Source organism: Macaca thibetana, chromosome 12, assembly GCF_024542745.1.
Source record: "Macaca thibetana thibetana isolate TM-01 chromosome 12, ASM2454274v1, whole genome shotgun sequence".
NCBI lineage: Eukaryota > Metazoa > Chordata > Mammalia > Primates > Cercopithecidae > Macaca > Macaca thibetana.
This window is the reverse complement of record NC_065589.1, coordinates 94770643-94791658: the sequence shown is the minus strand read 5'-3', so window position 1 is coordinate 94791658 and position 21016 is coordinate 94770643. Positions and strand designations below refer to the sequence as shown.

General features: G+C 38.2%; 1 protein-coding gene across 6 annotated transcripts in view; it reads left to right on the top strand.

Moving 5' to 3' along the window:
* MBD5 (methyl-CpG binding domain protein 5) overlaps positions 1–21016 on the top strand; it is a 503218-nt gene that overhangs the window by 132714 nt on the left and 349488 nt on the right. Inside the window, exon 1 of one of the 6 annotated variants that reach the window (XM_050752189.1) lies at positions 15689–20521. The exons of the other annotated variants lie outside the window; for them this stretch is intronic. The gene's annotated coding sequence lies outside the window, so the exon portion shown is untranslated. Of the gene's footprint in view, positions 1–15688; positions 20522–21016 lie in introns of those variants that run through there. 6 annotated transcript variants of the gene reach the window in all.

The window sequence follows — 21016 nt, the reverse complement described above, 5'->3', positions numbered from 1 at the left end:
CTTCCCAGGATGACTTGTCCACTTTTAAACAATAGCTGCCCCCCTGCACCCATTATCTCTCAATATGTTCACTGGATGTACATGTACGGGTGCATCTCTGAGCTTTGGTTTTGACTTTTCCTGGCTTGGTGGCTGACTTTTCGCCAACATATCTTGTTCACCTCCCAGCCTTTAAGGTCAAGCTGCTGCTCAATAGTAATGGCAGAATGAATGATTGTGACAAAACCTAAGCATCCAAATTGAAACCCAAATTATCAACTAGTAAATATTGTTGCTGTGAAAATGATTACATTGGGGTAATTGAACTTTCAGTGATACAGTGGCCTTAAAGATTATCTAGTCTAATGCTTTTATTGAATAGTGGGGAAACCTGAGGCCCAGAGAAATTAAAGGATTTGTCTGTATTTGAAATATTGGTAATGTCCTAGAACACAGATTATTTTATTCCCATTTCAGTGCTCTTTTTACCACATCATATTGGAACTACTATTTAAGTATATATAACTGAAGGCATCTTGTTTTTTTCATGTATGTTGACAATGGATTTTTGCTTTGAATTTTAGAAAAATAGTGCATTTTTAGTGTAACTAAATTGAAAGCACCAAACACTACTACTAATTTTAGTTTTGTTTAAATATTCAAATTTTGTAGGTTGTTTTAGACAAAAGCAGATAAAAATTATGTTATACATTTACTTTAAATATTTTACCACTTTTTTGGTAAGTTTATTTGCATTTTGCCATCCCATGTAAAGGTAGTTAACTAGTCACAATTCTCCCATTTAGTTAATCTCTTGAGGAAATTACTCAAATACTGTTTATTATTCTATAAAATAAAATAGATGATGTGGAATGATAGCTTAAAATTCTTTCTAGCTCTATATTTATCTGAGTAAGAGCTATCTAAAACTTGAATTTTAAAATGCTGTCATACAAAGTACTTTTTTCCTAATACATTTTCAGATAAGTAGGATGTATAAAACATTGCTAATATATTGTGAAAATCTTTGGAAATGTCTTAAGTAATGTGAACTTTATTGTTGGTAATGCTGTTTTTTTTGTTTGTTTGTTTTTTGTTTTTTGTTTTTTTTCCCAGCGGTAGGGTCTCATTGTATTGCCCAGGCTGGAGTGCAGGCAGTGATGTGATCTTGGCTCACTGCAACCTTTGCCTCCTGGGCTCAAGCCATGCTCTCACCTCAGCCTCCTGAGAAACTGGGACTATAGGTGTGTGCCACCTCGCCCAGCTAATTTTTTTATTTTTTGCAGAGATGGGATTTCACCATCATCATGTTGCCCAGGCTGTTCTGGAACTCCTGGGCTCAAGCAATCCATCTGCCTCAGCCAACCAAACTGCTGGGATTACAGGTGTCAGCCACTGCACCCAGCTGGTAATGCATTTTAAATTGACAAATTTAAAAGTGTAATCAGAATTAACTATAAAATAATTTTCACAATGTCAGACTAGGTAAATGTATTTATGAAATATCCTTGAGATTGCTATGGGTTTTGGAAAACCTACTCAATGTAAAGTTTCAACTTGTATAGGAAAACAGAGCAAGAAAATGTCACTTCATCATTGAGACAGCTTGAATATTATTCATGCAAGATCTTCAGGTTCTTACAATTGGAGACACTCCTACAAATAGGCCATCTTATCTGATTAACCTGATTAACCCCCAATAAACTCCACCAGTTGACAGGTCCTGCCCACTCACTTCCTTTTGGTGTTTCATTCTTAACATGAATAAATGTCCAACAGTTCATTCCAACAATTTTCTAATAATTGAAGGAAAACCTTTAACATGAAACAAAATGAAACAAATAGTATAATGGAATTTGGAGGAAACTGACAATGAAAGTTGTCAGAAAATTAAAATGCAATAAGGTGATATTTAAAGTTTTCAAATTATATCCACAGGCAGAGCTTTGAAATACAAAATATCATAACATAAGTAAAAACTGAAAGCGAGGCATGGTAGTTCATGCCTATGCTCCTAGCTACCCAAGAGGGTAAGGTAGGAGGATCGCTTGAGCTCAGGAGTTTGAGGCTGCAGTCAGCTGTAAACATGCCACTGAAGTCCAGCTTAAGTGACAGAGCAAGACCCTGTCTCAAAAAAAAAAAAAAAAATGTTTTTAATAAAAATGAAAATTCGAGGCTGGGCATAGTGGCTCACACTTGTAATCCCCCATTTTGGGAGGCTGAGGCAGGAGGATCTCTTGTGCCTAGGAATTCAAGGCTGCTGTGACCTATTATTGTGCCACTGTACTGCAGCCTAGGCAACATACCAAGGCACTGTCTCAAAAATAATAATAATAAATAAAATGATTTAGAAACTTAAATAGGCTGGAAGAAAAACTATGGAGAACTCCTAGAAAAATAGGACAAAAAAAATTGAAGTGATAAAAAGGCAGACAAAACCATGAGACTCAAGTCTTAGAAGGCCTATCTTATTGCAAATAGGAGTCCCACAAAGGAAGAACCAAAAAAATCGAGTGAATGAGACATGATCTAAGGAAGAATATGTTAAATTTTCTCAGAACTGAAGGATATGAGTCTGCACATTGAAAAAGCCCACTGAAATATCCAGCACGATGAATAATAAATAACCAAACTCAGGAAAATAATCACAAAATTTAATCATAATGGAGATAAAGAGAAGATTGTGAGGTGCTTCCTAAGGTCAAGGAATGTGGATGGTTCACATTCAGAGTAGTAGAATGGCATTGAACTTCTCAAATAATTTAAATTATGAAAGAGCTTCTTCAAAATTGTAATGGAAACAAATTTTATTACACAGAATTCTATATCCAGACAAGTCAAGTGTGATGATAGAATAGAGAGAATACTACCCTCACACCCAAAAATACTTTCTGTGTACTATTTCTTGGGAAACAACTGTAAAATGTGATTCATTGAGATGAACGAGTAAATCAAGAAAGAGAAACACATAGACAAAACAGGGTCCTACCCAGGAAATGGGCAAAGAAAAGTACCAGCATGACTGTTATTCAGCCAACTTAAGAGTGAAACCAAGTCCAGATTGTACCCTAAAAACAGAGCCTTCAGGAAGGAGCTCTCCAGGAAACTAAGGAAATTGATATGTTTGAACATACAAAAAAAAAATTGATACCCAGACAGCAGTGGTGTTGGAAGAGTATATAAAATTTTTACTAAGTACATATAAACCTAGGTGATTGAAAAAATAATGCAATTAGTAAATCCAGGAGAAATAATAGCCATGTTCCTAGTTCACTTTTGGGCCTATAATATTTATAAGTCATGATAATGTAGACATTGGCCATAAATTTAGCCGAAAATTAAAACATTACTTTGGCATTAGAGATAGGTAGAAATGGCAACTATAGGGATGCAGAAGAGCTAAGTCTTCATATATGATGAGAAGTCAACCAATAGTGTTTAAAAAAATTGTTAAGTGAAGAAGTAGAAGTACAGTAAGTCCTCATTTAATATCATTGATAGGTTCTTGGAAAGTGCAACTTTAAACAACCTACAGCAGGTCCTCAAATAATATCCTTTCAGCTGGTTTCACTCTACCGGGTTTTGATTAAAGTCGCAATTTCCAAGAATGTATTGACTATGTTAAGTGAAGACTTACTGTATAAGAATATCATTTAGAAATAGAGAGGCTAATCGCAGAGAAAAAAGACACAAGAGTTTAGGATGTTTGCCTCTAGAGACAGAGAGAGTAGAGAGAAACGTGGCAGAAGAATGCTGTTTTTTACTATGAGTCTCTTAATATTATTTTACTTCATACAGTATATACATTGTATTATCTTGATAAAAATAAAATCAATTTTTTATTATTATACTTTAAGTTCTAGGGTACGTGTGCACAATGTGCAGGTTTGTTACATATGTATACATGTGCCATGTTGGTGTGCTGCACCCATTAACTCATCATTTACATTAGGTATATCTCTTAATGCTATCCCTCCCCCCTCCCCCCTCCCCCCACCCCACCACAGGCCCCAGTGTGTGATGTTCCCCACCCTGTGTCCAAGTGTTCTCATTGTTCAGTTCCCACCTGTGAGTGAGAACATGTGCTGTTTGGTTTTCTGTTCTTGAGATAGTTTGCTAAGAATGATGCTTTCCAGCTACATCCATGTCCCTACAAAGGACATGACCTCATCCTTTTTTATGGTTGCATAGTATTCCATGGCGTATATGTGACACATTTTCTTAATCCAGTCTATCATTGATGGATATTTGATTTGGTTCCAAGTCTTTGCTATTGTGAATAGTGCCGCAATAAACATACGTGTGCATGTGTCTTTATAGCAGCATAATTTATAATCCTTTTGGTATATACCCAGTAATGGGATGGCTGGGTCAAATGGTATTTCTAGTTCTAGATCCTTGAGGAATCACCACACTGTCTTTCACAATGGTTGAACTAGTTTACAGTCCCACCAACAGTGTAAAAGTGTTCCTATTTCTCCACATCCTCTCCAGCACCTGTTGTTTCCAGACTCCATAATGATTGCCATTCTAACTGGTATGAGATAGTATCTCATTGTGGTTTTGATTTGCATTTCTCTGGCCAGTGATGATGAGAATTTTTTCCTATGTTTGTTGGCTGCATAATGTTTTCTTTTGAGAAGTGTCTGTTCATATCCTTCACCCACTTTTTGATGCGGTTGTTTGTTTTTTTCTTGTAAATTTGTTTGAGTTCTTTGTAGGTTTTGGATATTAGCCCTTTGTCAGATGAGTAGATTGCAAAACTTTTCTCCCATTCTGTAGGTTGCCTGTTCACTCTGATGGTAGTTTCTTTTGCTGTGCAGAAGCTCTTTAGTTTAATTAGATCCCATTTGTCAATTTTGGCTTTTATTGCCATTGCTTTTGGTATTTTAAACATGAAGTCCTTGCCCATGCCTGTGTCCTGAATGGTATTGCCTAGGTTTTCTTCTAGGGATTTTATGGTTTTAGGTCTAACATTTAAGTTTCTAATCCATCTTGAATTCATTTTTGTATAAGGTGTAAGCAAGAGATCCAGTATCAGCTTTCTACATATGGCTACCCAGTTTTCCCAGCATCATTTATTAAATAGAGAATCCTTTCCCCGTTTCTTGTTTTTGTCATGTTTGTCAAAGATCAGATGGTTATAGATGTGTGGTATTATTTCTGAGCACTCTGTTCTGTTCCATTGGTCAATATCTCTGTTTTGGTACCAGTACTATGCTGTTTTGGTTACTGTAGCCTTGTAGTATAATTTGAAGTCAGGTAGCATGATGCTTCCAGCTTTGTTCTTTTGGCTTAGGATTGTCTTGGCAATCCGGGCTCTTTTTTGGTTTCATATGAACTTTAAACTAATTTTTTCCAATTCTGTGAAGAAAGTCATTGGTAGCTTGATGGGGAAGGCATGGAATCTATAAAATACCTTGGGCAGTATGGCCATTTTCACGATATTGATTCTTCCTATCTATGAGCATGGAATGCTCTTCCATTCGTTTGTGTCCTCCTTTATTACGTTGAGTAGTGGTTTGTCATTCGCCTTGAAGAGGTCCTTCACATCCCTTGTAAGTTGGATTCCTAGGTATTTTATTTTCTTTGAAGCAATTGTGAGTGGGAGTTCATTCATGATTTGGCTTTCTGTTTGTCTGTTATTGGTGTATAAGAATGCTTGTGATTTTTGCACATTGATTTTGTATCCTGAGACTGCTGAAGTTGCTTATCAGCTTAAGGAGATTTTGGGCTTAGATGATGGGGTTTTCTAAATATACAATCATGTCATCCGCAAACCGGGACAATTTGACTTCCTCTTTTCCTAATTGAATACCCTTTCTTTCTTTCTTTCTCCTGCCTGAATGCCCTGGCCAGAACTTCCAACACTATGTTGAATAGGAGTGGTGAGAGAGGGCATCCCTATCTTGTGCCAGTTTTCAGAGGGAATGCTTCCAGTTTTTGTCCATTCAGTGTGATATTTGCTGTGGGTTTGTCATAGGTAGCTCTTATTATTTTGAGATACAGTCCATCAATACCCAGTTTATTGAGAGTTTTTAGCATGAAGGGCTGTTGAATTTTGTCAAAGGCATTTTCTGCATCTATTTAGATAATCATGTGGTTTTTGTCTTTGGTTCTGTTTATATGCTGGATTAGTTTTATTAATTTGCGTATGTTGAACCAGCCTTGCATCCCAGGGAAGAAGCCCACTTGATCATGGTGGATAAGCTTTTTGATGTGCTACTGGATTCAGTGTGCCAGTATTTTATTGAGGATTTTTGCATCGATGTTCATCAGGGATATTGGTCTAAAATTCTCTGTTTTTCTTGTGTCTCTGCCAGGCTTTGGTATCAGGATGTTGGCCTCATAAAATGAGTTAGGAAGGATTCCCTCTTTTTCTATTTACTGGAATAGTTTCACAAGGAATGGTACCAGCTCCTCCCTGTACCTCTGGTAAAATTCAGCTGTGAATCCGTCTGCTCCTGGACTTTTTTTGGTTGGTAGGCTGTTAATCATTGCCTCAATTTCAGAGCCTGCTATGGGTCTATTCAGGGATTCAACTTCTTCCTGGTTTAGTCTTGGGTGAGTGTATATGTCCCAGAATGTATCCATTTCTTCTAGATTTTTTAGTTTATTTGCATAGAGGTGTTTATAGTATTCTCTGATGGTAGTTTGTGTTTCTGTGGGGTCAGTGGTGATATCCCCTTTATCATTTTTTATTGCGTCTATTTGATTCTTCTCTCTTTTCTTCTTTATTAGTCTTGCTAGTGGTCTATCAATTTTGTTGATCTTTTCAAAAAACCAGCTCCTGGATTCATTGATTCTTTTAAGGGTTTTTTTCTGTCTCTATCTCCTTCAGTTCTGCTCTGATCTTAGTTTTTTCTTGCCTTCTACTAGCTTTTGAATGTGTTTGCTCTTGCTTCTCTAGTTCTTTTAATTGTGATGTTAGGGTGTCAATTTTAGATCTTTCCTGCTTTCTCTTATGGGCATTTAGTGCTATAAATTTCCCTCTACACACTGCTTTAAATGTGTCCCAGAAATTCTGGTATGTTATATCTTTGTTCTCATTGGTTTCAAAGAACATCTTTATTTCTGCCTTCATTTCGTTATGTACCCAGTAGTCATTCAGGAGCACGTTGTTCAGTTTCCATGTAATTGAGCAGTTTTGATTGAGTTTCTTAATCCTGAGTTCTAGTTTGATTGTACTGTGGTCTCAGAGACAGTTTGTTATAATTTCTGTTCTTTCACATTTGCTGAGGAGTGCTTTACTTCCAGCTATGTGGTCAATTTTGGATTAAGTGTGATATGGTGCTGAGAAGAATGTATATTCTGTTGATTTTGGGTGGAGAGTTCTGTCGATGTGTATTAGGTCTGCTTGGTGCAGAGCTGAGTTCAATTCCTGGATATCCTTGTTAACTTTCTGTCTCGTTGATCTGTCTAATGTTGACAATAGGGTGTTAAAGTCTCCCAGTATTATTGCTGGGAGTCTAAATCTCTTTGTAAGTCTCTGAGGACTTGCTTTATGAATCTCGGTGTTCCTGTATTGGTGCCATATATATTTAGGATAGTTAGCTGTTCTTGTTGAATTGATCCCTTTGCCATTATGTAAGGGCCTTCTTTGTCTCTCTCTTTTTTTTTTTTTAGACGGAGTCTTGCTCTGTTGCCCAGCCTGGAGTGCAGTGGCACGATCTTGGCTCACTGCAAGCTCCGCCTCCTGGGTTCACACCATTCTCCTGCTTCAGCCTCCCGAGTAGCTGGGACTACAGGTGCCCACCACCACACTTGGCTAATTTTTTGGGGTGTTAGCCAGGATGGCCTCAATCTCCTGACCTCATGATCCACCTGCCTCAGCCTCCCAAAGTGCTGGGATTGCAGGCTTGAGCCACCGTGCCTGGCCTCTTTTTCTCTTTTGATCTTTGTTGGTTTAAAGTCTGTTTTATCAGAGACTAGGATTGCAACCCCTGCCTTTTTTTGTTTTCCATTTGCTTGGTAGATCTTCCTCTATCCCTTTATTTGAGCCTATGTGTGTCTCTACATATGAGATGGGTCTCCTGATTACAGCAACTGATGGCTCTTGACTGTTTATCCAATTTTCCAGTCTGTGTCTTTTAATTGAAGCATTTAGCCCATTTACATTTAAGGTTAATATTGTTATGTATGAACTTGAACCCGTCATTATGATGTTAGCTGGTTATTTTGCTCGTTAGTTGATGCAGTATCTTCCTACCATCGATGGTCTTTACATATTGGCATTGTTTTTGCAGTGGCTGGTACGAGTTGTTCCTTTCCATGTCCTGCTTCCTCCAGGAGCTCTTGCAGGGCAGGCCTGGGGGTGACAGAATCTCTCAGCATTTGCTTGTCTGTAAAGGATTTTATTTCTCCTTCACTTATGAAGCTTAGTTTGGCTGGATATGAATTCTGGGCTGAAAATTCTTTTCTTTAAGAACGTTGAATATTGGCCCCCACTCTCTTCTGGCTTGTAGAGTTTCTGCCAAGAGATCCGCTGTTAGTCTGATGGACTTCCCTTTGTGGGTAACCCGACCTTTCTCTCTGGCTGCCCTTAACATTTTTTTCCTTCATTTCAACTTTGGTGATTCTGACAATTATATGTCTTGGAGTTGGTCTTCTCAGGGAGTATCTTTGTGGCGTTCTCTGTATTTCCTGAATTTGACTGTTGTCCTGCCTTGGTAGGTTGGGGAAGTTCTCCTGGATAATATCCTGCAGAGTATTTTCCAACTTGGTTCCATTCTCCCCATCACTTTCAGGTACACCAATCAGACATAGATTTGGTCTTTTCACATAGTCCCATATTTCTTGGAGGCTTTGTTCGTTTCTTTTTACTCTTTTTTCTCTAAGCTTCTCTTCTCGCTTCATTTCATTGATTCGATCTTCAGTCACTGATACCCTGTCTTCCAGTTGATCAAATCGGCTACTGAAGCTTGTGCATTTGTCAGGTAGTTCTCGTGCCATGATTTTCAGCTCTATCGGGTCATTTAAGGACTTCTCTACATTGATTATTTTAGTTAGCCATTCATCAAATCTTTTTTCAAGGTTTTTAGGTTCTTTGCAATGGGTTCGAACTTCCTCCTTTACCTTGGAGAAGTTTGATCATCTGAAGCCTTATTCTCTCAACTCGTCAAAGTCATTCTCCATCCAGCTTTGTTCTATTGCTGGCGAGGAGCTGCATTCCTTTGGAGGGGGAGAGGTGCTCTGATTTTTAGAATTTCTAGCTTTACTGCTCTGTTTTTTCCCCATCTTTGTGGTTTTATCTACCTTTGGTTTTTGATGACGGTGATGTACAGATGGAGTTTTGGTGTGGATGTCCTTTCTGTTTGTTAGTTTTCCTTCTAACAGTCAGGACCCTCAGCTGCAGGTCTGTTGGAGTTTGCTGGAGGTCCACTCCAGACCCTGTTGCCTGGGTATCAGCAACAGAGGCTGCAGAAGAGTGAATATTGCTGAACAGCAAATGTTGCTGCCTGATCATTCCTCTGGAAGCTTCGTCTCAGAGGGGTATCCGGGCGTTTGAGGTGTCAGTCTACCCCTAGTGGGGTATGTCTCCCAGTTAGGCTACTTGGGGGTGAGGGACCCACTTGAGGCAGTCTGTCAGTTCTCAGATCTCAAACTCCATGCTGGGAAAACCACTACTCTCTTCAAAGCTGTCAGGCAGGGACATTTACATCTGGAGAGGTTTCAGCTGCCTTTTGTTTGTCTATGCCCTGTCCCCAGAGGTAGAGTCTACAGAGGCAGGCAGGCCTCCTTGAGTTGCGGTGGGCTTCACCCAGTTCAAGTTTCCAACCTGCTTTATTTACCTACTCAAGCCTCAGCAATGGTGGGTGCCCCTCCCCCAGCCTCGCTGCCACCTTGCAGTTAGATCTCAGACTGCTCTGCTAGCAATAAGGGAGGCTCCGTGGGCGTCGGACCCTCTGAGCCAGGTGTGGGATATAGTCTCCTGGTGTGCCTTGTGCTAAGACCCTTGGTAAAGCGCAGTATTAGGGTGCGAGTGACCCCATTTTCCAGGTGTTGTGTCAAGGTTTCCCTTGGCTAGGAAAGGAAATTCCCTTCCCCCTTGCCCTTCCTGGGTGAGGGGATGCCTCACCCTGCTTCGGCTCTCACTCGCTGGGCTGCACCCACTGTCCTGCACCCACTGTCCGACATGCTTCAGTGAGATGAACCCTGTACCTCACTTGGAAATGCAGAAATCACCCGTCTTCTGTGTTCCTCACTCTGGGAGCTGGAGGCTGGAGTTGTTCCTATTTGGCCATCTTGGAACCACCCCCCGTATTTGGGAAATTTTTAGCTATTTAAAAAAATTATTATTACTGCCGCTTTCTGTTGCTTCTTCTGGGACTCCCTTATGCATTGTGAGGAAGCTGGATGATGTCCCACAGATATCTGAGGCTCTTTTAATTTTTTAATTTTATTTGCTTTTTGTTTCTCATATAAGATAGTCTCAATTAATCTGTCATTAGTTCATTGTCACCAAGTTTACTGATTCTTTCTTCTGTGTTCTGTGACCTCAAATATGCTGCTGGTCAGACATCCTAGTAAATATTTTGTTTCTGTTATTGCCTTTTTCAACTCCAGGATTTCTATTTGTTTCTTCTGAAAGATAATTTCTTTCTGTTTACTGTTATTTTCTATTTGATAAGACATTATTTGTATACTTTAATTCATAGGCATAGTTTCTTTTAGTTCTTCGAACATATGTATTATAGGTGATTTAACACCTTTATCTAATAAATCTAATATTTTGGTTTTGGTGGGGACAGTTTCAATCAGCTGCTATTTTCCCTGTGTATAAGCCACACTTTCCTTTTTGCATATAATTTGTTGTCAAAACTGAACATTTTATTTATTTATTTTTAATGTTTTTTTTGTTTGTTTTTCGTTTTTGTTCTTGTTTTTTCTGAGACAGAGTCTCACATTGTCACCCAGGCTGGAGTGCAGTGGCACGATCTTGGTTCACTGCAACCTCCGCCTCCCAGATTCAAGTGATTCTGTTGCCTCAGCCTCCCGAGAAGCTGGGACTACAAGCATGCACCACCACACCCTGCTAATTTTTGTATTTTTAGTAGAGACGAGGTTTCAAGGTTTCACCATGTTGGCCAGGCTGGTCTCAAACTCCTGAACTCAAGTGATCCCCACCTCAACCTCTCAAAGTGCTGGCATTACAGACATGAGTCACCACTCCTGGCCCAAAACTGAACACTTTAAGTAAATGTTAACTGTCAACTCTAAAAATTAGATGACCTCCCCCCCTTAATTTGTTATTTGGTTTTGTTGTTGTTGCTATGTGTTTTTTGAGTGATTTTTTCCTTAAAACCTGTATTCTTTGTTGTGTGTGGCCACTAAAATTTCTGCTCTGTTATCTTTATGGCCACTTAATGATTAGTGGGAGATTAAGCCAGTAAGTTTCCCCGCCTTTGTGAAGGGCCTCTGTGTATGTGTTGGGGGATGACCTCAATGCTCCAGCAGACTGTCTACTACTCTGTCTTAGCCTTAGCTTTCACTTTCTGCTTGCACAGAGCCTCAAAGTCAATCAGAGGTGAGAACTTAGAGTTTTCTCAGGTCTTTTGTGATCATGCACAAGTCACCAATATGCATTGCTCTATAGATTCCCAGAAATATGTTAGACCTTTTTTTAAACCCCTGTGAACATTTTTCTCTACAATTTTTTTCTTTATTTTTTTTGTAAGCCTCTTGTTAGCTCCAACTATTAAAGCCATCTCCAACACCTGCATTGTTAAACAGTTGCCACTGATTATTTTTGACAAATATTCTGTAGGTAGCACTGGTTGCATAGAGGCAGTTCTGAGTCAGCTGAAGTGAAGACAAGTCCTGAAAATGGAGCTTAGTGAGATGGGTCAAATGGTGACTATTCTATGAGAATGGACATTTGGGAACTCTTAAAACCGTAGAATGTAGAATTTAAAAAGTGTTCTAACCTCTTAGTGACTGTTCAGCTGCTAGTTTACACAGCTACCATAATAGTGAAGCTTTTGGCTTTTGGCCTAGTCTACAGCTGGAGAAGAGGATGGGATTAGTGCAAATTAAAATGCCACGAGATTCGCTCTTCATATGGAAATTCAGCCACTTCTCTTGAATAAACATTCTTTGGATTATTTTAAGTTTTTAATTTCCAGAGTTCTGAAAAAGGTGATTTTGACAATGTAGCCAGTGTTATTACCTCAGAGGTTCTAATTCAATAAATCTGAGTTAGGGCCTGGGAATTGCTTTTTCTTCATTAATACTCTCCCAAGTCCTTTGTGTATTCCTTTTTAGATGTTTTTGCTCTTCTTCCTTTGCCTACTCCTTAAATATTTGGTATTTCCCAATTTCTATGGGTTTTATAAATTCTCTTGATCCCTTATACATTGTCTATGGATATGACATGCTTGATAGAACCAGCTGAAACATTTCCCTTGAGCACCAGTTTAATGTCTCAGAGACAGCCCCTAATTTAGCATATCTTAAAATGAACTTATCATCTTCTACATTTATTTTTATCTCTGTATGCCCATGTGTACAACACTGTTCAGTTCTTCATTGAATAATTAATTAATTAAATAAATATTTATTGAGTGCCTATGAGGTTCTATAGGCCCTGAGGGTACAATAGTGACCTAAACAAATATTTACCTTTCCAGAAAGGTATATTTCTAGTGAAAGAGGCAAAGCAAATAATTAAAATATGTTGCGTGTCTGATACTGAGAAATTCTTTGGAGAAAAATGAGCAGGGAAGATTGCTAAGGAGAGCCAAGATGAGGATAAAAGTTGCAGTTCTAAGTAGGATGTTTAGGGAAGTCATCACTGAAAAGTTACCATTTAAGCAAAGATCTGAGGAGGCGATGGAGCAAGCCACGTGGGTATCTGGGGGAAGACTGTTACAGGATGAGGAAACAGCAGCTGCACAGTGTGAGGCAGGAGTGTACCTGGCATTTTGGGAAAATGATGAGGTAGCCATTGTGCCTGGCTTGAGCAATAGGAGAAGGCTCAGACAGGTAATAGGAAATATGATTGTCTTGGTCCTGAATTTCTGTTTTCTTAAAAACTGGGAACTATCCTTCAGAGATTAACTAATTTCTATCATTCTTCTCTTTGTCCTTTGTCCTCTACATCTTGCAAGCTATCACATTTTATTGATTCCAACTCCTATGTTACTCTTCTGCCGTGCTCTTCATCCTTGATACTTTTGCCTTCATTTGGGCTTTCATTGTGGTCACACAGCTGGTCTGCTGCCAGGCTTACATGCTATATTCAACACTCATTCACGAGATATTTATTGAATACCTTCTGTGTTCTAGGTCCTGTGGTATGTATTGGAGATAGAATGGTTATTAAACTTGAAATGATCATTGCCCTTAGAAAAGTCATAATAACTGGTGTATACAGACTGTTAATGACATAGCATTGTAATAAGCACTTTGAGAACAAGCACTCTTAGTAGCACATGGGGGGCTGGTAGGTCTGATTTATGAGTGCAAACTCTCCAGAGTAAGCTATACTCCTGTTGCTATCTGAAAGATAAGTGGGAGTTAGACCTTCAGAGAGAGAAGAAACACTGTCCAAACAAAGGGACCACTTGTACAAATGCCCAGAGAATGGAACCGAAAACAGTTTAGTGTTACCAGATACAGCATAGGGGAAAGTGGCTCAAAATCAGCCCGGACAGGTACAAAGGAGCCAGATCATACATGATATCTTTAGGCTCTGTTTAAAGTATTTGGTTGATTAAATGATTTGGTTGACCAAAATGATAATTTTAAACGATCATACAATAATTTATCTCCCAGAATTAAAACCCACCAATGATTCCCTGCTGGCTTTAGGTTAAATTTAAACTGTATAACGTAGCACCTGAGGTGCTTTAATCTGGCTTTTGCCTCTTCAACATCAGCTCCCACAGGCGCCACTCGTTTGTTTATACACTAACAGCAAAGAACTGCTTATAACTACTCCCCAGAAGAAACATTTCAAGTCTCCAGGCCACAACAGATTCTAAGAGCGCTCTTTGGTCCTTGCCAACCTCATGAATTCATTTTTGTCCTTCAAAATTAATCTCAGATGTCATCTTCTATAAGAATCGTTTCCTGAAAATTCAAATAGAGCTAATCATGTCCTATTCTGTGGTACCACCACTTCTGTATGATCTTTTCTTGCAGTTATCATAATCTGCAAAACCTGTTTACATGTTTAACTTCTCCACTAGTGTGAGCTCTTTGAGGGTCTGTGGATTTTTTTTTTATTTTTATTTTTAGTTTGTGCATATTTTAGCATAGTGCCTCTCACTTAACTGAACTTAATAAATAGTGAATTTAGTTACTCTAATAGAAGGCTTGGTTTATTTTTACCAAAAACCAATGACAATTATTTATAGGAAAGAACATAAATTTATAGGTCATTTAAATCACAAGACTGTGATAGTGCTCGTCACACTTGTTATTTATTGAATGATAGCCAACCTTATTATAACATAATTTTCATGAGAACAGAAAGCTTATCTGCCTGTTGACTGCTCCCCCTCCACAGCTAGCACAGTTCCTGGCACGTAGAAAGGTATTTCACAAGTACTTGTCCCGATCCCACTTGGTACATTATTATAGTTTATATGCTTTTTTAAATTCTTTACTTTCAGTCACATAGCGATATGGTCACCATTAAATATTTAAATAATTTTGCAAGTTATTATTTGAATCAAACCATCTGTTCATTTTTGTTTTACTTTATTTTTTTCTTCTTATTATACTTTAAGTTCTGGGATACATGTGCAGAATGTGCAGGTTTGTTACATAGGTATACACGTGTCATGGTGGTTTGGTGTACCCATCAACCCATCATCTACATTAGGTATTTCTCCTAAGGCTATCCCTCCCCTATTCCCCAACCCCTGACAGGGCCTGGTGTGTGATGTTCCCCTCTCTGTGTCCATGTGTTTTACTATAATAATGCGTTAAAATTTCGATTTCTGGTTATTGTTTTTTTAAAAGCATAGTATTTTATCATAGACAATAGGTTGTCTTCTCCAAAATGAGTACTTAAGTCCTAAAAGCATGAAACTACCTTCTAGGCACTTCAGAGACCTTGAGCAGTATCTCTTATCCAGCCCAAGCTCAGGTATTCCTTACATAGCAGCCTGCAAAGCATCCACCATAAACACTACTACAAATGCCTCACAGATAACATCTCAGAATTATCTCATCATACCCCCTCATCGACTGGGGGCAGTTCCGAAAAGAAGAAACTTAGATAGCAAGTAAATATTTTTAAAAGATACAGCCTTACTAGTAATCACTGAAATTGAAGAAGTAGGATTTATTAAACCTTTCTCACTATCAAAGTTTTTTTATTTCTTTGATACTAATAATACACATAGAAGTACACATAGAAGTAAGTGTGCTGTGAAATGGACTCTCAGATGCCACTGGTGAAAGTGTAAATTGGTTTAACGTTTTTATTCCAGAAGACAGTTTAAAAGTATATGTTGAAAATATTTAAAATGTTCATATGCATTAATATCTCAAAAATATTCATCACAATGGAAATGTTTTAGAACTAGATAGAGGTGGTGGTTACACAATATTGCGAATGTATTAAATGTCATTGAATTGTGCACTTTAAAATGGTTAATTTTACATTATGTGAATTTCACCTCATTCTTCTTTAATAATTATCCTAATGAAATAATACACTAACATTAATTAGAATGTTAATTTCAGCATTATTTACAATAGTAAAAATTTAAAAATAAAATAAATGTTTAATAGAATAGTGATTGTATATGATCCATCATATGCTAGAATACTGTGCAACCATTGAAAATAATATTTTAAGGGATTTTTAATGATATGGGGAAGTGCTCAAGAGAAAATGTCATGAAAAATGTTGAATATAAAATTATACAATTAAAGAGTTACACAAAACAAGCATACACAGCAAAAGACCTAAAGAAAATTATAAGTGTTACTTGAACTCCTTTAAGCACATGAAGCCCTTTTCTCAGGGGTTTAAATGGCAGGTTTTTCTTTAGTCTCTTGCTGTTTTTTGGCCATTTGGGACTCTGATTTTGTCAGTGGTCTGCTCATTATACCCAGAGCTTAAACCTACATGGTACGAAGAGCCAAGACAAGAGAAAATGTTACTAGTATACCAACTTGGGAGGTTATACTTGGCTGTTTATACTGTCATTTAACTATAAATTGGTTAAGTATGATTTGGAGGACTAGCTTAGAGCATCAAAGTTATTGAATATTTACCATGTGTCTGACCATATACTAGATATGTTCACATCCATTATTTCCTGTAATCTTTTTTAAATTTTATTTATTTTATTTATTTTTATTTATTTATTTTTGAGATGGAGTCTCACTCTGTCGCCCAGGCTGGAGTGCAGTGGCACCATCTCAGTTCACTGCAAGTTCCGCCTCCCGGGTTCATACTATTCTCCTGCCTCAGCCTCCCGAGTAGCTGGGACTACAGGCGCCCACCACCACACTGAGCTAATTTTTTTTGTATTTTTGTAATTTTTTTGTAATTTTGGTAGAGACAGGGTTTCACTACGCTATCCAGGATGGTCTCGATATCCTTACCTCGTGATCTGCCCGCCTTGGCCTCCCAAAGTGCTGGGATTACGGGCATGAGCCACCACGCCCGGCCCCATCATTTCCTGTAATCTTTATAAAAACATCGTAAAGTAAAAAACTGCTTTTTTACCTACTTTACAGATGGAGAAACAAAAAGGGCCATTTACTTTCTCTGGGTTACACAGGTAGTTAATCGAGACTCAAACACTAGTATTCTGTTTCCAAATCTATGCTTGTTCTCATATACCACACAGCTGTTATTCCTCTATGCCACACTGGACATCACAACACAAAGCCTCAAATACAAACAGCCCTCAGTTTGCAGATAAGTTGTCTTCTAACTATATTTCTGTTTTGTTGTTGTTGTTATTATTGTTTTGAGACAGGGTTTCTTTCTGTCTCCCAGGCTGGAGTGCAGTGGTGCAGTTGGCTCACTGCAACCTCTACCTCCCAGGCTCAAGCGATCCTCCAGCCTCAGCCTCCCAAGTAGCTGCGACTACAGGCATGTCCCACCATGGCTGGCTAATTTTTTTGTAATTTTTGTAGAGATAGGGTTTCACCATGTTTCCCAGCCTGGTCTTGAGCTCCTGAGCTCAAGCAATCCACCCACCTTGGACTCCCAAAGTGCTAAGTTTACAGGCGTGAGTCACCACACCCTACCCTAACTATATTTCTCAATTAGAAGTATATATATGTAATGCTTTTTCTCATAGGTACAGCATTATACTCATTAAGACTCAACCCCCAAGAGTGTTTCTCAGCTCTGAATTGGCAAATAACTCAAAACTCATAATGCCTCTTCCATGACAATTGCTAATATTTAGTTAAGCTTTCCTTGTGCAGGTACTAACCCTTTTAATCCCCTCAACAACTCTAGTAAACAGGAGCATTATCTCTGTTTTCATAAAAGGAAGCTGAAGTACAAAGTCAGACAGGTAATTAGTACCAAAACCAAGATTTGGATCCAGGCAGCCTGAACTTGCCCTGGCTTTAGTACCCTTCTTAACATGGTGTTTCAGGCAGCAATCAAAATTGGCACTCAAGAAGAAATCTATGTGCTGTTTAAAATTTGTCTGTGTTCTGAAAGTGTGTGATACACACTGGCTCTCAACCCTGGCTGCACATCAGGAGTTTTCTGGACATACAGAACCCAAACCCAACTATGGAAATCAGTGTTAAGTTGCTCCACAGAGGCCGGGCACAGTGGCTCACGCCTGTAATCCCAGCACTTTGGGAGGCTGAGGCCGGCGGATCACGAGGTCAAGAGTCCAAGACTAGCCTGGGCAGCATGGTGAAACCCCGTCTCTACTAAAAATATAAAAATTAGCCAGGCATGGTGGCGGGTGCCTGTAATTCCCAGCTACTTGGGAGGCTGAGGCAGGAGAATCGCTTGCACCCAGGAGGTGGAGGTTGCAGTGAGTCGAGATCGCGCCACTGCACTCCAGCCTGGATGACAGAGCAAGACTCCATCTCAAAAAAAAGAAAAAAAAAGGATGCTTCACAGATTGTTTTGGTGTGGTATATAAGGGAGTTATGAAAATGTGGAAATGTATCCGGACATTACAATAAATAATGAGTAGTGTGGCCATTACATGCTATAGAGAACAATCATAGCTTTTGGAATCAGGTGAGAAAGCTTCCTAGAGGTGATGGCATTTTCAGTGGTCATGTGAAATATCATGGGAAACTGTTGAGCAGCATCATTTCAAGGGATAGGATGTACTATAGGAGAAGGATAAGCAGAAGAGATTTATATGTTTTTTCATTGAAAATTATAATTAGGGATGAACTTGCATCTAAGCTCCTTAGTATTAGATTTTAAATCTTAGTCCACCAAATTTTAATTTGCTTTATATCAGTTCTTTAAGAATTACAAAGGAATTAATAATCCTTCCCTCTTTTTAGCTTGCATGGCATTTTATTTGTACCTCTACTTTTATAGTGATTTGTGTATATTTGATATCCTCAACTCTGTGTTCTTAAAACATCCAAGTACCTAAAACTTGCTTTGCACGTAGTAGGAGTTCAAAATATTGTTATATTGAATTATGAGAAAAGACTCAGTTATCTTCTGTATTATTAGTTTTATAGAGGAGCTGTGATGTATATATAATGCTAACAATATGGAAGTCTAAATTGGAAACATAAATCCAATTATATGTAATATATGGAAACATATACAATGGAGTTAATAAATTATTTGTAGCTTAGAGAGCCAGGTTTATTAACAAAACAGAAAAGATGTTTGGTAAGTGAGCTTTTGTTATTTGTTCAGAGATATATTTTAGTCATGGTATTTAAATATCATTGTTAAACTGATGATATTTATTTACTATAACCTGTTTGGAGAAGTAATGGAGAAGTAAGCAATACCATATAGAATCTCTATATTTGAAGCATAAAAGAGAGGAAGAAAGGAAGGAAGATAGTTAAGCAGGTAATCAGAGAGGAGAATTTAAAATGTATGTCATTGTAATTTTGTCCCCTCATAAGAGGTTACAGTGACTGGCTTAAGGTAGAGGACCTGGAATGTCAGGTTTTCAGTAAACTACAAAGTACCACACCTACTGAGAAAACCAAAGTGTGTGCTGATCAAGAACATGCCATGCAGATGGGACTGAGCCAGTGTGGATTTAAACTTCATTCCCTTTATGTATTTTCCACCACGTCTGTCATTGAAGAGACCCGTGAATTTAAGTATTGACAGACACACTGGACATTTTACCCTTTAGCCCAGTTGAGGGGTGTGTCAGTTTTTCACAACAGTGAGGAATTTGTTGTCACAAGGCCCAAAAGCATTTATGGGATAAAAGCCAGGCTAGTAGTAAATCTTGTTATACTGCATACTATTTTTATATTATGTTAAATAGATACACTTTGCTTTTTTCCAGGAGGAAATTGTGGCTTGAATTCTAATTAATAAATATTTAATTGAAAATATGTGTTCAAATGGGTTTTACAAGGTGTTATTTTGGAAAGGGCTTTTAATCCTTAGAAGTTTGAGTTTTTTATGATTTTTTCTTTTCATTTTCCATATATAATATGACCAAAATTGGGTATTAGTATAACTTGTTGAAGCGAGTTTCCTCTGATTAGAATTAAAATCTCTCTGGACAGAAATATGTTAGGAACTGGAAACATCTGTGTAGGTCTCTTCGTCATTGCAGTAGTACTCCCATAGACTTTCTGTATTACTCCATTAAATAGGAAATAACTAAAAACCCCAAGCCCCAAATTACAGATATATTATTTTTCTTTTGAAATTTTCTGTTTTGGAATTGTGAATACATTTTTACTTACAAAACTATGTAGTAAATGGATCTAGATTTCTGGGGAAATGTTCCCAAAGATCACACCATCCGGGGCATCTGGGGAGAAGGAGGCATTGATTGATTTCAGATCATTGTTGAGAACTACACCACTGGAAATGAGAGGAGACCATGGGGAAGAAAATTCCAGAGGCAATTCATGCCTTATAACATCCCTGGGCCTCTCATGCAGTTTCTGTTTTGGTAATGATATTTTGAACAAAGCTCTACCTTGATAAAGCAGGTCTTATATATTAAATGTTAGTGTATTATCCATCATCAATAATATATTTTAAACATTCATGTCCTACTGTTCATTCTTAATCTTAAACTTTTGCCACTCATAATTTTCCTTTGAATTACTTTTCTCACTTACTTTTTCGTTTTCTTCCCCTCCCCTTCCCACCTGCAGGGTTTCACTTTGTTACCCAGGCTGGAGTTCAGTGGTGCTGTCTTGGCTCACTGCAACCTCTGCCTCCCAGGCTCAAGCTACCATCTTGCCTCAGCTTCCCAAGTAGCTGGGAGCACAAGTGTATGCCACTGCACCTGGCTAATTTTTTTCTGTATTTTCTTTGTAGAGACAGGATTTCACCATGATTCCCAGGCTGGTCTTGAATTCCTGAGCTCAGGCGATTCACCCACCTCAGCCTCCCAAAGTGCTGGGATTACAGGTGTGAGCCACTGCACCTGGCCTTATTTTCATTTTAATATGTGGTGCTGGCATTTTATAAGCTACCTTGATCACTTTGGAATAAAACAGAGACAAATAAATATTTTTAAAATGTGATAAATAATAGTTTCGGCACAATCATAAGCTATTTTCAGAGGAAGCATAAAACAGCATGAAAAGATGACATAGAATACTAGACCTAAGTTCTGGTTCCAACTCTGCCATTTTCCACCAGAGATTTTACTTCTTAGTCTCAGTTTTCTCATCTGGTAAATGAGGCTAACACCTGTACTCTAAGATACTTTAAGTACCCTAAGGTACTTAAAGAACATTGTATTTGAAAAGGTATATGGCATAAACCAGAAACTTCATAGTAAATATTAGTTAGATCTGGATCAGATTTTCACAGTTTGGGAAAAAGTATTTTCATTTTTATCCCTTCAAAATCTGCCATTCCTATGGCTAAGTTGTTAATGGTTTGTTCCGTTCATTAGGA